Here is an 18126-nt window from a genome sequence, read left to right on the forward strand (position 1 = left end):
ACTTTAATATATATTCAGACTAATAGAAACTTTAACACTTATATTTTGAATAACCTTTGGGCAATATTTAAATATAAATATTTTCACTGATGCTAATTATATATTCTTTAATATTAATCATATCAACATTAGTCAAATAAATATGTCATCTTTGGATATACATATTATTCACTATAGTAGAAAATGATTAATTCTTTTCTTATTATTAATTATATTTAATGATCCACCTTTGGGTGATCTCCTAAAATATAAATAATAATTTAATTGATCAATCAAACTTTTATGTCATTTAGCATCCTTGATCAAGATCAATTATAAATTCTATAGATTTTAATATTTGTAAGTAAATAACAAGATAATTTTGGTGACTAACATGTTATAAACTATACAAACATTAAAATATTAATAGGTAAATTTATCTTAATATTATGTTATATTTTCATAACATAATTTAATAATTTTTTTTTTTAAACCATGCATGCACACGTTTGTTCCATGACACAACTTCTCATTGCTGACTTTTCATACATGTGTGTAGTAGCCGTTAACACGTCCAAAATTTTAACCATAATGAATTAACTATTTCAGTCATAATTATGAATTCAAACGCATTCATTTTTTTTTTTTTTCTTTTTTTTGATAATCCAGGTATCCGGACTTTAGTCCGACTATCCCACCGCGTCCAACCGGAACTGGCGAGGAAGGTCTTGGAGGCCAAACGAAAACCATGTTAAATCTGCTGTGACCGGGGCTCGAACTCGTGATGGCGGGCACCTCAGCCGAGGTTCCTTTACCACCAGACCACGAGGCCCGGTTTTCGAACGCATTCATGAATCAACGAAACCAGCAATTTATGTTGCTGTAACTTAATTGAGAAAAATTAATTGAGTAAAATAATTAATTCTAACCAATCTTTTTGTAACGGCGCACTACACAAACCCCCTTAATCATGCATGTGCCTTTATCGTGAAACCCAGATTTCACGTTGACACTTTTAAACAATTAAAATTTATGCAGAGATGTGAATCCTTCTTGCCTTTTAACGGAACACTAGGTGATAATCCGCGTCCTGCGCGGAGCGAGGAGATTATTAAAGTATTATAACTTTTAATATGTAGACATAATAAAAGTTAAAGGCATAGTAAAAAAAATATATCTAAGAAAGTATGGATTATAGCGAGGAATTTTAGTATGTAAATATAAATTTATATGCGATGGCCATTAAAATTAAATTGTATATTTGTTTGCATGCGGGTAAATTATAAATATAATATTAAATGAAACATAAGCAATAGTCTAATAAAATATAAAAGGAACAATGTATAAAAAACAAAAGAAAATTAAAAATAGAGACAAAATAACTGCTGTCAATAATGCATTCAGAAGTCTTCGTTTGCAATCCTATTATGAGCAATAGCAAAGAGATTATCTAGAGAATTTAAAAATATTATTTAACAAAATATGTGAATGCATGTATTACCTCAATCTTAAAACATCAATTTCTGGAACACCAATGGGGTCGAAGACAATTTTGGAAATCTCATCAATGTTAGCAACCCTCTTAAGTCGGCCTTATTATGAAATATGTCAAATATTAGCAAAATATAAATATAATATCAGCTCCTATTAATCGATTGTATATAAAATAAATACAATAGATTACTTTGTCCCCAATTAATTTGCCAACACTGTAAAACACATAATACTATGTCTGCATCTATAGAATTCCATAAATCATTGAAAACATGAGCAAGTGCACCATAAGCGACACTTAATGACGACGTTACTGTAAAAGAAAAAAAGAAGGGTTCAAACCATGTGATACTATACAAATGTATATCTTTCTTTTTACAGATGTTGAATACTTACGGGATGTGTAGTACGAAAAAACGGATTTTGTGGTCGATGATACCATTATTTCCGTTCGTAAAAACAGATGGAATTAAATCTTAAAAATAAGAAGGACTTACATAAATTTATTATTTATTTAAGATAAAACAAAACATAAGAAATATAATTATTATTTTCATAATATAAATTATGAATATACAATAAAATTAAACATAGGCAACATGATAATAAAATGCGTAACTTTTTCAAACGCCTAATTGGTGAATTAATTAAATCTAGAATGGCTCTGATACCACAGGTTAATTTATTTCAACACCAAGAACTGATCTATATTTGATTTAATTCAACCCTAACACATTTCTAAAGAAGGTAGAAACAATAACCTTGATCCATGCTTGGATGCAACCCCACCAATTGATGTTCTCATCTTTAACTTTTTTCTTTTGGTGATTTCCTCGATGGACAAGAAATCCCAAACCTTCCTTAATCTCTCCTTTCGATAATCAGTATTTTTGTTTTGTGTGTTTAGAGAGACTCGTTTTCTTACGTACATAAAAGACAATGCACACGAAGCTTTTATATTAGTAAAAGGGTTGTGTGTTGCAATACAACTCTTCACAATTATAATAACCGTAACACACTTATACTGATATATATTATATACCATTACTTAATGTATATAACATATATGCATATAATTATGAGATTAAAGACATTTATGAATATAAGGTAAAGTAGAAGGGTTATCAATACACCCGGATTCTAACTCTTTAATTGAAACCGATCCATCACGGTATCATCTTTTATATTAGAATCTAAAAACATCAATATATGAACATGAACTTTATATTAGACCAATAGATACATAGGTCATATAAAATATAAAATATTCTTACAAGAGAGACTCCAATTTAATATGATATACAAAGTTATATACTTTTAAATCTTTTGTTTTTGTATATTAAAGATTAATTTTTTATACTTTACCTAATGCAATTTGTTTTAAACTAAAAAAAAATTAAAATCTAAAATATAAGTGGTATAACTTTAGTAAAAATAAAATAAAAATTAATAGATAAAATATTTATTTTTATTAATATATATATAAATTCCAATAAATCAGTTTTTTAATATGGAATAAGTATCATATTTAACGTGATTGTAGTCATCATTCTCTACATTTTATTAATATATATTACTTTTTTGAATAGATACACAACAATTTTTTCACAGTTTAGCACCCACCAATAATAATTCACTACAAGAAACAAACGCTTTACGACGACCGTTTTCGTTGTTTTTATTTTTTTTCACCTACCCATTTAATTAGACCAAGTTTGGTCAGACGAGACAGACCTCTTAGGAGCACTTCTATCTGTCTGTGATTAATATCTATGGGAAATAATAAATCCCCTCGTCCTAGCCTCTTTCACTAGTTGGTCCGCCCAACCATTCTCGCTCTGGGGAATATGATGCAGACTCACGCTTTCGAAGTTATCTTGTAAACTCCATAAAGCATCAATCTCTGAAGCAAAAACATAACCAATCCATCGGGCCTGTGGTCATATCCAATAGGTCTGAGCAATCCGACTCGAAGCGGATCGATGGAATCTTCATATCTCTTATACATGAAGCTGCACAAAGTAATCCTTCCATAGCAGCGTGTAAAACCGAGAGGCTTCTGTAACACGCACATAGTTCGAATGATCCAAAACCCATGTGATCCATAAGACTCCATCCTGTGCCACTAACATTTCCATTACCGATCCATGAAGCATCGATTTGGCAAGTTGGGATTCAAGGTATCTAAAGGGGTACTGTCTCAGAAACTGTAGTCTGAATCATCACGATCCTTGTCCACTTCCTACTCTTTTTGGTTAGCCTTTTTCTAACGTTCCGTGTCTACCATTTTTGTGGTTCATTCTCGTAAATAGAGTGTTACGAAAAATTAACAATGATAATGGAGTTGTCATAAATCACCATGTCGTAATGGAACGTTCGTCATAAATTCCTCGTAATAGTTGCGATGAAAAAAATTCGTCGTAAACACTATGCATATTTATTCATTGTATATTCGTAGTTAACCTACGTGGAAAATATCTGTCGTAAAGGCCTCATAAAGATTAGTTGTAAACTATTTCGTCGTTCACGATATGTAAAAGTTACGATGAATTTACATGGATGCAGATATTAATTCCTCGTAAAATATCACGACGAATTCACATGGACATACATGTAAATTTGTCGTAAAATATTACGAGGAATTAACAAGTCCTACCTCGTAAAGTGTTCGTAAATGTAACTACAAATTTATTTCGTTTGTTCTAATTTTTGTTTAGTAAAATAATAAATTTTAAAATAATTGGAATTATAAAATAATATAAAATTTATGAGATATAATTTTAAAATATTAATATTTAAAATTATAATAGAAAAACGGAAATAAAAACCAAAGATAGCGGTTGAGAACATTGTCGAAGAGCTTCGAGCTGCTCACGTCGGCTATTCTCTCTAACTCCACCTCTTCCTCCGTGGAATGGGTTGGTGGATCTGGAATCCCGAGTTCATGCTGTTTAACCTGCAACATCCTCTGCATTTGCGGGTTCCCGACCGCCAAAATGTTGAGAAGACCTTCGACGGATTCCAAGCGAGCTTGCGTCACATCCAAATCAGAACATAGCCGAGAGGACTCCTCATCACGTATCTGGGAATAAGAAGATATTGTCTTTGGACATTGTTAGCGGATCATATTCCCAGCGTCCAGTCTTTTTTTAGGGACCACCTTAAAAAGAAATAAAAATGATGTAAATTATATGAAGTTATTAAATTAAAAATAATAGATATAAAATAACGAAAGAGTATGCTTCCTCGAAGATTTTTTCTACCTCTTTTGTGAACAGATTTTTAACCAAAGTTATAGAGTTTTGTTCATCCTTCACTGTAATAATACCTCGGGGTTTGCATCGATAACTTCGTATATCAACTATACGACCATTAACTAAAATATACCCATGGTTAACTAATTGGCGCGCTTGAGGAATAGTCAAAGCCATACCCAACTGAAAAAGGATGTTATCCAAACGCATTTCAAGTAATTGTAATAAAACTTGACCCGTTGACCCCTCGGCTTTTCCGGCGATACGAACATATTTAAGTTATTGGCGTTCTGTAAGACCATAATGAAAACGTAATTTTTGTTTTTCTTCTAAATGAATACGATATTGAGATTTTTTTTCCGGAGCGTGATTGATTTCTAAGATAGCTTCCTGCCCTAGGCCTTTTACTAGTTAGTCTCGGTAAAGCTCCCAGACGGCGTATTTTTTTAAAACGAGGCCCTCGGTAATGTGACATAAAGACTCCTTTTTTTATTGAAATTGTACAAAAACTAAACAAAATTAAAACTGAACTAAATGATAATGATAAATAACGTAAAATCCACTCCAATAAACTATTGGAATACAAAGAGTCAGAAGATATATTCTATGGATATACAGATTTTTTTTATTGTATATACAATATATATAAATCAATAAATCACAAAAATTTTCCTTTATTTTCTTCATTTATTTTGCCAAGATCTAACCCTTTTACCCCAATATATATTCCTATATGTAAGTTTATATGACATAATATAAATGGCGTGGTAACTCTTGGAAAAAGGTGAAAGAAGTCTTTTCAATCTTTAAAAGTACATTAAAAAGCATGTAAAAAATGAAAAATTATGTAAAAGCTGGCTATCGGAATCGAACCGATGACCATCGCATTACAAATGCGATGCTCTAACCTCTGAGCTAAGCGGGCTCAACTAAAATAGTGTATACAAATTCACTAAACTACTAGATCGTATTAATTAACTATTCTATTCATATTTTTCCTTATCTATTTAGAATTCATCATATTTTCGATATTCTAGAACAGAATATAGCTCAAATAAATAGTGACTATCATTAAATAAATAAAACAAAACCTTAATGAATTAATATAATATAGCAATATATCGACTTTCTAATTTTGATTTCATGAGTTTCTAAATAAGAAAATTTTAATTAGACCGGAAAGCTTTTTTTTAAAGTTAAATGATATCTGATTTGAAAGTCTTGTTTTTTTTGTTCTAACCTCATGCGATTATTATTATTTTATACTTTTTCTCTTTTTATATTCTTTATTATTTTATAGAATTATTAGAATGAATATTCGAATATTCATTTCGAATATAATTTTTTAGAATTATTCGAACTTCAAATCTACGAAGTAGACTTATAATCTTTTTACATTGCACATTGTAGAATTCTAAGTTTCAATAATGATCATAAATTTCTTTTCATGGAAGTAAAAAAAACGAATCGACCGTTCGACTATTTCTTAAAATTGAAGACAACGATGAGAAAAGGAAGAACATATATATGTTCTCTAATATATAACCATATTGAATTGCAAATACAAAAATGATAGAATCTTTGTTGATTAAACTAAATCAATATGGATGGGGCTAAAAAAAATGCAAGAAGATACCAAAGAAATAAGTATCTGTATGTAATGAATTCCAAGGTTTCGTCATAAGAAAAAGTGGAAAGACATCATAATGAGATCCTAATCTCAAAGCAAAAAGGGGGATATGGCGGAATTGGTAGACGCTACGGACTTAATTGGATTGAGCCTTGGTATGGAAACCTACTAAGTGATAACTTTCAAATTCAGAGAAACCCTGGAATTAACAATGGGCAATCCTGAGCCAAATCCTGGGTTACGCGAACAAAACAGAGTTTAGAAAGCGGGATAGGTGCAGAGACTCAATGGAAGCTGTTCTAACAAATGGAGTTCAATCCCTTGTGTTGAATCAAACGATTCACTTCATAGTCTGATAGATCCTTGGTGGAACTTATTAATCGGACGAGAATAAAGATAGAGTCCCATTCTACATGTCAATACTGACAACAATGAAATTTATAGTAAGATGAAAATCCGTTGACTTTTAAAATCGTGAGGGTTCAAGTCCCTCTATCCCCAACCCTACTCCCTAAAAAAGTCTGTTTGACACCTTACCCTTTTTTTAGTTATTCAAGAATTCATTGATCTTTTTTCATTCATCCGACACTTTTACAAACTCGAATTTCTTTTCTTATTATATACAAGTCTTGTGGGATATATCATACATATACAAATGAGAAAGAACTATCGATTTGAATTATTTCGAATCTAAATAATTTTTCATTCTAAAACTTAGAAAGTCTTCTTTTCGAAGATCCAATAAATTCCCGGTCCAAAACTTTTTTCATTTACTACTTTTGCGTTTCTTTTAATTGACATAGACCTAAGTCATCTCATAAAATGAGAATGATACTTCGGTAATGGCCGGGATAGCTCAGTTGGTAGAGCAGAGGACTGAAAATCCTCGTGTCACCAGTTCAAATCTGGTTCTTGGCATAGGATTGATTAATTTTGATAAGTTTATAGTCTTCAAATTAAACGTATCTTTAGTAAAAAAAGTGCAATAATCCTTTATCCCCCTCTCTTTTTTGTTCATGTTGTGGATCCATCCGTTCAAAAAAAATGTATAAGACTTTATACCTAATACATATTCGAAAGGAAAGTTCTGGTTGAAAGAATAAAAAAAAGTAAAAAAAAAGATCTATATCTATCTATCTATATCTATCTATAGTATCTATCGTTGAAGGGCAGAAATACCCCCAAGATTCATTAGATTAGATACAATAGAAATAGAATTTTAACCCCCCCATTTATTGTATTGCTTTCCAATCTTATTTATTCATTCCCAGTTATGTGACTAAAGTTGACTAAGTTATGTGCGCGATACAAAGTTCATAATGCAGAACTCTTTTTTTTTTTTTAGTTCATCCTATTGGCTCGGCTTTTAGGAAAAAAGTATCTTTCAAATTGGAGATTAAGCTATCTATAATAATATGAATAAGACCTTAATTCTTCTGTTTGTTTGATCTAAAAACGACTCGAATTCAAAATATTCCGCGAAGGTCCGTAGTTGTAGAAACTAAGACTCATTTTTATCATTCAAATTTTTTATCATTCAATAAGCATCTTGTATTTCATAAAAATTGGGGGCAATATAATCCTTACGTAAAGGCCACCCTATCCAACTTTCGGGCATTAAGATCCGTTTCAGCCGCGGATGGCTATCATAAGTGATTCCTAACATATCATAAGATTCCCGTTCTTGAAAATCCGTACTTTTCCAAACCCAGAAAACAGATGGAATTCTGGGATTACTCCTGTGAGTAAATACTTTTATGCAAACTTCTTCCGCTTGATTGACACCATATTCTATTCTCGTAAGATGATACACACTGGCTAAGAGGCCACCTGGTGCCACATCATAGGCACATTGGGAACGTAAATAATTGTAACCATATACATATAAAATTACAGCAATAGAATCCCAATCTTCGGGCTTTATTTGTAAAGTCTCTATTCCTTGGTAATCGAAGCCCAACGATCTATGAACCAGCCCGCGTTTGGCTAGCCAAACGGACAAAGTGCCCTGCATCTTTTTTATTTCCCCCACACCTTTTTTATATAAATTTAAGTATTTCACATTTACCATGAGTTCTAATTTATGAAGATTTTTTTCTTATTCTCTCAAATCCTCCCTAATTCACTAATTCGTGGGAAGATACTGGGCTTTTGTATTTAAAAAATGTTTCAGTAGAGATCTCTGAAGTAGATGATGGTGGATAGAGTAATTCTTGATCATAATTTCCAGTCTGTGTACTGCGTACAACAAAAAACTTGTGATTGGTAGTAAAACACCGATTACCCCGTTGAGGTCTAATTCGATCCTTATAGATTTCTCTAGCTATTTTCTTACGAAGCTTTGTTATAGCGTCTATAACAGCCTCTGGTTTAGGTGGACAACCCGGCAAATAGACATCTACAGGAATTAGCTTATCAACCCCTCGAACAGTACTATAAGAATCGGTACTGAACATCCCCCCTGTAATTGTACACGCTCCCATAGCAATAACATACTTTGGTTCAGGCATTTGTTCATATAATCTCACTAAAGAAGGAGCCATTTTCATTGTTACTGTACCTGCTGTTAAAATAAGGTCCGCCTGTCTAGGACTTGATCTTGGTACTAGCCCATAACGATCAAAGTCAAATCGGGAGCCTATTAATGAGGCAAATTCAATAAAACAACAACTGGTACCATAAAGAAGCGGCCATAGGCTGGAAAGTCTTGACCAATTTGAAAGATCATTTAACGTAGTTGAAATAACTGAGTTTTTTGTTGTTCGATCAAGTACGGGAAACTTAATGGAATTCATAATTGTTTCAATGGTTTTTTTTTTACTTTTTTTTTATTGTTATTGTACAAGTATTCAGGAAACGAACTAAGACCATTCCAACGCTCCTTTTCGCCATGCATAAACTAAACCAAGAATTAGGATAAGCACGAAAATGAAAGCTTCTATAAAAGCGGATACCCCTAGTACATCGAAACTCATTGCCCACGGATACAGAAAAACGGTTTCAACATCAAAAACAACAAAAACTAGAGAAAACATATAATAACGAATTCTAAATTGTAACCAAGCATCCCCGATCAGTTCTATACCTGATTCATAACTAGAAAGTTTTTCCGGCCCCTTCGTAATTGAAGATAAAACCTCGGAAATTAGAAATGTCAAAACAAGAATAGCAATTGATATTATTAAAAATGCCCAGAAAATATCATATTCGTAAAGCAGAAACATAGACGAACTCCTATGAATGTGGAAAAAAATACCACTTAGTCAATTCCAATCGGAGTGGATTGGGCAAGGGATTATAACTCTTGCGTCAAAAAAAAAATTCAGGTTAATCGAATCATTTATTTTCGTTTGGTTGCTTTGGTAGACGTCTCCTTTTAAGATTTATTGATTGTAATCTTATTTTCAGTACACTTATTACTTAATATTTCCATGTTTCTATTACTAATAGTTTCTCATATTAATAATATAATATTAATATTATTAATAACTAGTAATTTTTTTTATTTCTGTTTCTTAAATTTGCTTTATGTTTTATTTAAAAATAAAACAAATTGATAAAAATATCTTCGTTTTTAAAATTATGACGTATCAAAAAATCCACTTACGACTATGAAAATGAATGAATAAAAAACGTTTATTCGAAATTATAAGTATCTATCTCGATATATCGATAGATAGTGATTGGATCCACTGAAATCAAATGAAATCAAATTTGGTTTTCCGTTTTATTCTGAACGACCCCCAGGACTTATGGTTTAGGGTATGAGAGTTTTTTTTATGAACCAACAAATTGAAAGTAACCAGTTAGAAATAAAGAATACAATAATAAGTCAAAAATTATCCAATTATTTGGATTTGAATGTCATTTATTAGAATAAATTTATTAGTTAGGGCTATACGGATTCGAACCGTAGACCTGCTCGGTAAAAGAGCTCGAACTTATTATTATCAAAATGATTCGAACTCTTTCAAAGACCCAACATGCATTTTTTTTTGCATTGGGCTCTTTCATTAACTGATAGAAAGATCAGTTAGTCTACCATATTTTTTCTTAAAAAAAAAAGATAAGAAATGGTTCCAAGTACTCTGATTGATTATTTTTTAATTCTAATACAATACAGAATAACTACCAAAGTGTTTCAAAAAAGGGTTCTCTTGACGTAGGTTTGCTTTTGGTCTAGATCAACTTAAGTTAAATATAGTCTCTAACATCCTGATTAAAAAATCAAATATGAAACTTGCTACACCTTAAGGTTCATAGGACGAAAAGATCATTTTTGAGTTCCTTATACTCATTCTGCCTAGCATTAAGTAGACTGGGTATTCACCCTATCAATATCTCAAATCAATGATGGGTTCTATTAATTCCCTACCGAAATGGGGTACTTTAATAGGACCTAATGTCAGGCTATTGTTCTCCTCTTTTTCCTAAAAAAAAGTCATGGAGTAAGACATCGATTTATTAATAAGATCAATCAATTGGTTTGATTGCGTGATGGACTCCTCTGAAAAACTTTGGCGCACGTGTAAACGAGGTGCTCTACCTAACTGAGCTATAGCCCTTGTGTTTATGATCCACATTTTATCTTATCATGTAGATAATTTCTTGTCAAGATTAATATTATATGATCGAACATTATATCTCTTTCATCTCGTTGTTTATTGGTATTGCTTAGAAATAATATTGGATTTATAATCCTATCGATGTGATAAGTATCCCCGTGCCTTCTCTTTACGATGATAAATAACCTACTTAACTCAGTGGTTAGAGTATTGCTTTCATACGGCAGGAGTCATTGGTTCAAATCCAATAGTAGGTATAACTTATTAGACACCATGATCAATGGTGTCTAATAAGTTTTTGTAGCCAGCTTTTAATTATTTTTCTCGCTTTTGGATCCTATTTTTTTATACGTCAGCTAGTTACAAAATCAAATCGTATTGAGAGCCTCGACGCGTGTCCGAGCTCGTCTGAGAGCTAGATTTGCCTCAATTGTTTGTCTCTTGCCTTCAGCTTTTCTCAAGTTCGCCTCTGCTATTTCAAGAGTTTGCTGAGCTTCTTGTGGATCAATGTCACTATTCTTCTCTGCATCATTTACTAAAATAGTAATTTCATTATTGCCTATTCTAGCAAAACCGCCCATCAGAGCCATTGTTAACCATTGGTTATTAAGGCGTATTTTCAAAATACCTATATCAACAGCTGTGGCAATCGGCGCGTGATTTGGTAATACGCCAATTTGTCCACTATTAGTAGATAAAATGATTTCTTTTACTTCTGAATCCCAAACAATTCGATTCGGAGTCAGTACACAAAGATTTAAGGTCATTTCTTCAATTTACTCTCCATTTCTAAGTTCGTAGCCTTCGCAGTAGCTTCATCGATGTTACCCACTAAGTAAAAGGCCTGTTCAGGAAGAGAATCAAATTCTCCGGAAAGGATCAAATTAAACCCTCTAATTGTTTCCGCTAGCCCAACATATTTTCCCGGAGAACCTGTAAATACTTCTGCTACGAAAAAAGGTTGTGATAAGAAACGCTCAATCTTTCGTGCTCTTGCGACGGTTAAGCGATCCTCTTCGGATAATTCGTCCAACCCCAGGATAGCTATAATGTCCTGAAGCTCCTTGTAACGTTGTAAAGTTTGCTTTACTTGTTGCGCAGTTTCATAATGTTCCTCGCCAACGATTCGAGGTTGTAGCATAGTTGACGTTGAATCTAAAGGATCTACCGCTGGATAGATACCTTTAGCAGCTAATCCTCTTGATAGTACGGTAGTCGCATCTAAATGTGCAAATGTGGTGGCAGGAGCAGGGTCAGTCAAATCGTCTGCAGGTACATAAACTGCTTGAATAGAGGTTATGGACCCTTTTTTCGTAGAAGTAATTCTTTCTTGTAAAGAACCCATTTCGGTACTAAGGGTGGGTTGGTAACCCACAGCAGAAGGCATTCTACCCAATAAAGCGGATACCTCGGATCCTGCTTGTACAAAACGGAAGATATTGTCGATAAATAGAAGTACGTCTTGCTCATTAACATCTCGGAAATATTCTGCCATAGTTAAGGCAGTCAGACCAACTCAACAATTGGACGGCAACCCATCCGGAGACTGCTACATCAGTTGGTCTTTGTACAGCTTTTCTGAAAACACTGTCTTGTGTCTTATGTGTAGCCTGAAAATGGTCAGATAGAGATGGAAGCACTCCTTCCTTTGCGTCCTAAAAACTAAAAGTAGAATAAAATTAATGAAAATATAAAATAGGAAATTTTTTTTATTAAAATCACTTAGCATCTCTAGACGGAAACCGGCGTATGGTGTTTGGCCAGAAGTGTGAACCATCGGCAAATGTCCATGTTCGTCCCTCGTCATACGAGAAGCGGAGAACTGCACAGCGACTCAGAGGTGGAAAAGATCAGATGAGACCATCCCATACATCGTTCGTGGGTTGGGGGGGCTTCGGAGGGGGGCTTCGCTTCATTTCCTTTGAATTTCCAAATCTGTTTCAAGTCAGAGCCGGTGCTTGCTAGGATTGTTTTTTTCTTCCTTTTTAGCCTGAAAATAAAAGTTAGAATAAAATTAATAAGAATATTAAACATGAATTTTTTTTTTTATCAAAATCACTTACCATCTGTAGACGGACACCGGCATGGGGTGTTTGGCCAGAAGTGTAAACCATTGGCAAACGTTTGTGCTCATCCCTCATCGTACAAGAAGCGGAGCATTGCGTGGTGACTCAGACCGAGTGGGGGTTGGTCCTATAGCGGATGAGACCATACCACACTTCCTTTGAGAGGGAGAAGAGCTTCGCTTAATAGCCTTTGAACTCCCAAATGTCCTTCCAGTTGGAGAAAATGTTTATAGGGGGTCTTCGGTCTTCGCAACAAATGCCACCTTCACCTTCTCGCTAATCCCTATGGACAAATTATATTTTTGCTGAAAGTATACATTATTACAAAAACAATATTAAAATTATTTAAAAACTCTTAAATTATTTAAACAGAAATTTACCGCAAAACATTTGAACCATGTGGTCCTAATGTGCTCAGGTGTCAGAGTCCAGTTAAGACCCGGCTCCGTGAAATAGCCTTTGATCGTGTTAAAAAACTTTGTCCCACATGACCGTTGACCCCAAACCTGGAAAATAGCAATAACAATAAGTTAGAAAATTAATGCAAAACAAAAATAATATAAATTAAAAAGGTTAATTATTAAAAAAGTATGTACCAGTAAGTTCCTGGCTATCGATCGGGGTCCAAGACATCTAACCTTCTCGTCCCGGTTGGGCGAAAAGACCCTCATTGTATAACAAGCATAAAGTGCATCTCGCGGCACCAACAAATCAGGATGAAATCCGGCTGCAGGTGTATGAGGAGCACCATCTGGAACCGCATAAGGAGCACCATCTGGAACCGCGTGAGGAGCACGGTCTCAAATCGCATGTGGAGGGAGCGGTGGTGCAATGGGAGGAACAGAAGGAGTAGGAGGAAGAGGCGGTTGTGTAGCTCTATATGTGACGTCTGAGAGTCCGGAATAAAATTCAAAGCCGTAGAATGGCCGCCTGCTAAACTAGATGCGACAACATCTCCCGTGCCGAACATCTCACTATAACGTGGATGTTCGCCTCTATTCCTATGAGCAAAAAAAAAAATTAATCAGAAAAGTATATATAGCAATATCCTATTCCACAACCTAATCTATAAATTCCATGCCTAATCATCTAGCTAAGCCGCGTAAACAAATTATATAACTAAACTAACTACATAAACTACGTACAGTAGAAAATCTATAAATTAATATTTGATAAATTAATAAACACTATAAATTAATAAAATTCTCAAGTTCCAAGTTTGGCCGATGTAAAATGGGAAATTGCCACAAAAATCACTTTCATAATATCACTTTTTATGTTTACACTAACCACTTTTACCCTCATTTTTAACGAAATGTAAAAGACATTTATACCCCTAGGGTTAATTAATCTAGACTTAGGGTTTAGAGTTGAGGGGTGAGGTAGGGTTTTTGGAATGTAAAACTTAGGATTCTAATAAATATATAAATACTTAAAATATAAAAAAAATAAAAATAGTTTCAAACATAATTTTTGATTTCCAAAAAGAAATCTTTTTTAAAAAAATATGGAAAAAGAAAATTCAAAAACAAAATTATAAAAAACAATCGAATTTGAATAAAAAATAATTAGAAAACATAAAAAAATTACTTTATTTTTATTTATTTTTATTTTTTCTCTTTTTTATTTTTATTTAAAAAATTATTTATGATATATATAGATAACAAGGATAAAAGGACACAATTCGATAAAATAATAAGATACTAATATTTAGAAAATTTTTAGGTAAATATATGGTCCCATTAAAATAATTAATTAATTATTATCATATACATATAAATTTTAAACATATACAAAACTTTTTCTCTTCAAAATAAATTTTATCTCTAATTTTAGTTTTAGTTTTCTCAAATTACATATAAAAGTGAAATTGTATTATATGATACTAGGGCAAACCCGTCCTCCGGGCGGACGAGTCAATAAACTAATAGTGTAGTATGTTTTAAGAAAAATGTTTCAATTTTTCAAAAAATTATGTTTATATAACACCAACAAAATTTACTTAATCCAATTTCCTTAATTAATTGACTTAGTTAATGGATTAGTTAAATTTTGAACCGAAGCTTTCTCAAAGAAAAAAAATTGACACAGAAGCATTCTTCATTTTTATGAAACTGTAATGACCTGGTTTGCTTAACCAATTGGTTTAGTTAATGAATTAGTTAACATTTAAACCAAAGCATTTCTCTGGTTTTTTAACTGTGTGTATATATGTGTGCCGACATATCTAATTATTTATCTTTTGGTCAAAAATATACTTAATTATTTAGACCTTTTTCTATGGAGAAATTTTAATTATACCACAAGTTTAATACCAATTTTCAAATTTACCACTAATGAATGACTATTTTCAAAAATAACCTAAATTTGTGATAAATAACACTAAGTTAAGTTTTCTAAATATTTATAAAACATTTATAAACCCAAACCAGACCCTTAAATATTAAACTCTAAACAATAATCACCAAATACTAAACCCAAATGTTATTATATTTTGATTGATAGTATTTTTGAAAATGAGTACTCAACTTGTCGTATTTTAGACAATTTCTCTTTTTCTATAGAAATAACATAGCGATTAGTGATTTGATGAAAAAAAAAACATAGTGATTAGTGTAAGGCTATTGTATGTCTTTCTTTGAAAATGCATGGTACCTATCACATTCTATCTTCCTCTTTGTATTGGTTTACACTATGTGCATATAAGTTTCTAGCTGACTCTTTTTATTATAACTAAATTAGAATGAAAATTAAAATTTTCAAAGGTAAAATACATATATAAATAGAATTAACCATATAATCTATTAGAAATAATAAAATGAAAATAGTGGAAGTTCGTGTTGTATTCAATTGAGGGCAAAATATACATTTCTAAATGTTAACTAAAATTTAAATAGTTTCTGCTTGGCAATAATATAAACTGTTAATATTATCTTTAAAAAAAAGTATGTCCAGTAAAAGAAAGGACGGAACGTACAGAGCCTCTGCAGCTATAAAAATTGCAAAGCAAACATTTAACATCATACACAAAAGTTAAATCAACTGATCAAGACAGGAACGGTAACAGCCATAGTGTCTGAAGCACATACTCTCTGGTGTACCTGAAAGGACGGAACGTACAGAGCCTCTGCATCAGTTGGTTTGTTGCATGGATCCCAGAGCAGAGCCACTGAAAGATCATGTAAAAGGCAAAAGATTAGTGTCCGAGAATAAATGAACCTGATGGAGTACCACATAAACTGATACTAATCAACTTTTAATGTGTATACATAGGACTGTAGAAGTACTTCAGGTTCCGATTACCTTCATAACAAAGCTTTTAGAGTCAGTAAGGCAGCAATGGTGTGTCAACTAATCGACATATGGGGAACTGAAGTAAATATATACACCTGTATTGATATTCTAAAAGAGACATTGCAACACAAAAAGGGAATCAAATCTTTACCGGCGTATAACAACATACTCTATAAATGTGAACACTGATTAACCACACCTGCCAGTCCAAAATCAGCAATGTTAATGATGGGTTTAGAGAAGCAGATCTTTTACAACAACAACCAACACAGCATAAACATATATTATTCACAAACAACTAAACCATGATTGTAAGAGAGACATAGTGGCTAAAATAAATATTGTCAATATTCATAGTGGATGTTTGAAGCTCTGTATCGATTGACACCTCAAGGCTACCAATCAACTGGCTTAAGATCGGTTGGAGACAACCACACTGATACATTTAAGAATCATCTTCAACAATGTAATATCCCACTTACACTTATTTATTAAGCTCAGCTTAATCCTGCTTGCTTCTCTTGGATCCAACAATCTCTCCTGAAACCTGATCACAAACACCAAATCAACATCTCAAGAGAATATTTTGCACTAAACTATAGCTCATACTGTTATACATACGGTTCATGAATCCATAAAGAAGAACACTTTCTCATAGTCAGAGGCAAGAGAGAGAGATTGTGAAACTAAAAAAACCTTTGAACGCTGTAGGAGACAACAACGCTGGAGACTCCAGCTGGGATCAACTTTCAAACTTTCTCTTCCTGAAGTTTGGTTTCATTGTCTGAAACCGATCTACTTGTATCATCGTGGTTGATAACCTTTGGTTTCAGTCTCTGATCTTATCAGCCTCTGGAAACAAATAATGGTGATATTCTTTGTTTCAGGGAAGAGAATATATTTCCAAGTGATACATCTAAATCTGTTCAAATCAGCAAGTAGAACAGATGAGTAATCCATTATGATAAAAATCAATGATGATTATCAGGATGAGTTTCACCGGAAACCTGCTAATAATAAATAAGGTTCACCAAAAATAATAAGTCAGGATCTGGAAAGAATACTTACATTAACATCCACCATCAGCATATCAAGCCACATGAGCGCTTGACATTCCTGGCCTCCCAGAATCGCAGCAGAACACTTGCCAGACTTCAGATCGAAAAAAAACCCTCTGAGTTAGCCATTAAGCAGTGAATCTTTAGAACAATATAAGAGAGTCGAGTAGAAGAGTGAGGAAGAGATTGTGATTTCCAGAAGAAAAATACTGACCTATTTATACCCGACCTCTCAATTGATGGGATTAATCACAGAAAGGGATGAACAGATTTGATTTTTTGACAAAAAAAAATTAGGGTTAGCACAGACTATAGTTGACTGGGCCGAGTCACTCCCTTAACCTAAGCCCAATAGGATTGTACGTACACATAACGAAGAAACAGCCCAAACGACAAACGGCAACAAACGAAGAAGCGCTGCGTTCTGTCAGTGATACACGTGTCGTCTCTGCAGCGAACGACTTAATGACCTGTCATCCGACGTGTCTTCACCTGGAAAGAAAGAACTGTACTTTATATAAATAGATAGATAGATGTGTTCATCATACATAAAATATATCAATAATCTAGCAAAATAGTTCAAAATCAAATCTATAAACTCAAACTAACATATAATATCATGAATAAAATATTTTTTTCATTTTTCTACACTAAAAATATATATTTTTAATAAATATAAAAAATTCTCTTAAATTATAACTCTATCAATTAATAAATTCTTATAGTCCCAGCATTATTAATTTATAGATTTTTTACTGTAACTAACTAAAAATAATTAAAAAATCA

General features: G+C 32.7%; 1 long non-coding RNA gene and 3 other non-coding genes across 17 annotated transcripts; 2 read left to right on the forward strand and 2 right to left on the reverse strand.

Annotated features, from left to right (window-relative positions):
* Positions 1-5579: 5579 nt before the first annotated feature.
* On the reverse strand, positions 5580-5652 carry TRNAT-UGU. Its single transcript has one exon. It is a non-coding gene; the product is annotated as a tRNA-Thr (tRNA).
* A 1550-nt stretch (positions 5653-7202) lies between these two features.
* Positions 7203-7275, forward strand: TRNAF-GAA. The gene has a single exon. It is a non-coding gene; the product is annotated as a tRNA-Phe (tRNA).
* A 3831-nt stretch (positions 7276-11106) lies between these two features.
* Positions 11107-11179, forward strand: TRNAM-CAU. Its single transcript has one exon. It is a non-coding gene; the product is annotated as a tRNA-Met (tRNA).
* A 1270-nt stretch (positions 11180-12449) lies between these two features.
* Positions 12450-17597, reverse strand: LOC106305873. 14 transcript variants are annotated; one of them, XR_001263070.1, is made up of 9 exons: positions 17555-17597; positions 17351-17434; positions 16979-17204; positions 16434-16829; positions 16090-16339; positions 13585-13989; positions 13369-13494; positions 12986-13271; positions 12450-12912 (listed from the first exon to the last, which is right to left on the reverse strand). It is a non-coding gene; the product is annotated as an uncharacterized LOC106305873 (long non-coding RNA). The 14 variants fall into 14 exon arrangements; XR_001263071.1 differs by having other exon boundaries at positions 12986-13293; XR_001263073.1 differs by having other exon boundaries at positions 16090-16157; positions 16292-16829.
* Between the last annotated feature and the right edge of the window lie 529 nt (positions 17598-18126).

This window comes from Brassica oleracea, chromosome C7 (genome assembly GCF_000695525.1).
Source record: "Brassica oleracea var. oleracea cultivar TO1000 chromosome C7, BOL, whole genome shotgun sequence".
Classification (NCBI taxonomy): domain Eukaryota; kingdom Viridiplantae; phylum Streptophyta; class Magnoliopsida; order Brassicales; family Brassicaceae; genus Brassica; species Brassica oleracea.